The sequence below is a fragment of the Penaeus chinensis genome, chromosome 16 (assembly GCF_019202785.1).
Source record: "Penaeus chinensis breed Huanghai No. 1 chromosome 16, ASM1920278v2, whole genome shotgun sequence".
Classification (NCBI taxonomy): domain Eukaryota; kingdom Metazoa; phylum Arthropoda; class Malacostraca; order Decapoda; family Penaeidae; genus Penaeus; species Penaeus chinensis.
In genome coordinates, this window is record NC_061834.1 from 24,656,038 (window position 1) to 24,658,537 (window position 2,500).

At 36.0% G+C, this 2,500-nt stretch overlaps 1 protein-coding gene across 2 annotated transcripts in view; it reads left to right on the forward strand.

The window, feature by feature from the left end:
- LOC125033562 (potassium channel subfamily K member 1-like) overlaps window positions 1-2,500 on the forward strand; it is a 152,855-nt gene that overhangs the window by 129,839 nt on the left and 20,516 nt on the right. The window contains exon 1 of one of the 2 annotated variants that reach the window (XM_047625175.1): window positions 120-241. The exons of the other annotated variant lie outside the window; for it this stretch is intronic. The gene's annotated coding sequence lies outside the window, so the exon portion shown is untranslated. Of the gene's footprint in view, window positions 1-119; window positions 242-2,500 lie in introns of those variants that run through there. 2 annotated transcript variants of the gene reach the window in all.

The following is a 2,500-nucleotide window of genomic DNA, read 5'->3' on the forward strand; positions in this document are numbered from 1 at the left end:
AAGACCCCCATGAACGTTGGTCTTTCTCCCTCAGTCTCTCCCTCTCCCTCTCTCCGTCTCTTCCTCGTCATCTGCGAGTCTCACCACGCTTCAGTAGCCGCCAGCGTGGTGCGCGGTGCGAACGAGGGGCCGCTGGGATACGCGATTTGTGAAGCTGAAGTGTTTTTCTCGATATCTTCTTTCATTATATATTTTACGCGAATGACAAGCGACGTTGTAATCGTTGTGTAATAGGGGATCAGTAAGTTTTTATTTCTTGTAAATTGAAATACGATTATTATGTTTTGTAAATTTGTTTTTTCGGGTAAATATAAAGCCGGATTGAAAAAAAAAAAACTCTAGTGAGTGGAGATGGGAAATCAAACCTTTAAAACAGGCGAAAATTAAAAGTGATAAAAAATTGAAAACAGCTGGCCAATCAGCAAATTGTTTTTAAAATAAGCCTTAATATCAACCTATTCTCCAGAATCAGTAATTAGATATGAAAGTCAGTTTTATAAACCTAAGCATCCACAATTAAAATCCCACGAAATATTGGCTAATTTCTTACTGCGGGGCAGGTAACTCGACGCAAGCAAATGCTGTTGCTATACTTGCTTAATCAACATTTAGCAGCACAGATCGTCGCTTCTTTGTCAAAAATAATCTTCTTAATGTATATTCAATGGTAAAGATGGGTAAGTGGAATATGCGAGGACGCCATGGAAAAACACATGGGTACAAAAAGCAAAAAAAAAAACTGGTTGGCGGTAGAGAGAGTATATGGTGGTTGCGGGTGATTTATTGACAACAGGGCCGACGCAGCTGCTAGGGGCAATTGTCGATAATTACATATGCGTGCACTTGCGATGGAATTTATCTTTAGCTTTTTAAACACATTACGTAAAGTTCCGTTATGTAAGCCACGTTTAAAAGATTTCAACTTTTAAAGTTTCAAATTAGTAACATTTACTTTATCGTACCTCATTAAATTTACGTCGAAGTATTATGTGCCATTTCAGGAATAATTTTGATCATCAACCAAGACACAACAACTAGCACAGGTGACCTCTTGACAGTAAAAAATATAGAATGGTTACCGAGAATGAGTATCCCACAGATACTTGTTTTTGTACTTGTTTTCACAGTACTAATAAAGATTCCTATGTAGTTAATTATCTTTTATACAAATAAGTTTTGGCTAAGCTTAATTATTTGAATTACTTATTATTATAAACTATCTTTAAAACTAAAAAACTCTTATCATCACTTTTGATACTAAGATTCAAATATATTATTATTTCAGTATATTTAGTTGTTTAATAATTTATTAGTTATTTATCAAAGACTTATATTTATTGTATTTCTATTGTATTATTATTGCTATAAGTTCAAAAGACATTTGAAAGAGTTTAGTTCTCTGAAAGGCTTAGCCGATATTACGAAGTTCTGATTTTATGTATTGGAATCATATATCCATTGATTTAATGTATACCATTATTTCTAATGCTTTTTGGATAAACAAAGTGCGAATTCTAAATCTAAAATCTCTCTATTTCTCTTTCTTTCACTTTCTCTCCCTCTTTTCTCTCTCCTCTCTCCTCTTTTCTCTCTCATCTTTCTCTCTCTCTCTCTCTCTCTCTCTCTCTCTCTCTCTCTCTCTCTCTCTCTCTCTCTCTCTCTCTCTCTCTCTCTCTCTCTCTCTCTCTCTCTCTCTCTCCCTTTCTCCCTCCCTCCCTCCCTCCCTCCCTCTCGCTCTCCCTCTCCTCTCCCTCCCCTCTCTTTCTGTATCAAAGGCAATTCTTCGTCTTCAAAACAAGTTACCTAACGTCTGACGAAAGTGAAGATTCGCCTCAAGATAGGTGGACGAGGCGCGTGACGACTGTTTTACGCGCCTTTCGTCACGTCGAGTTGGAACGTTTTATCTGTAAATTACGTAATTTTTATATTTCTTATCACTATCAGCATTTCATCTTTGTTATAGCAGTTCTTTCGTTTGTCATTCGATATAATTAATGTCTTCAGTATCATCATCGTACTAGTAATGCTGTGATTATTTTTTTGTTGTTGTTGTTACTATAATTTTGGACCATCATCACTATCATTATTATTTCTATTCTAATCAGCAGGATTATCACTGATCTTGGTGATGTTCCCATTTTTTGCAATTGGCCTTTTATCCATCACCGTATATTGTCATTATGATTTGTATCATTTGCACGGTGTTGCTACACAGTATTTTTACTGGCATTATTTTACGTTTTCACCATCATTATCATTCCTATTATCTGCAAAATCATAGTATGTCGTCCCCATCATTATTCCAATATTATTAAACATTACTTCCACGCAACCACTCCAAAAACAACTCAACCATCACATAATGTGCTCCTGTATTCTAAACAATCAGCCCGAACATTCGCAGTCCGTTTTTTTTTTTTTTTTTTTTTTTCTTGATCTTTAGTTTATCGCAGGGTAACGATTATCTGTCGTGGGGGAGCGGAGAGATAAGGGGCACTTG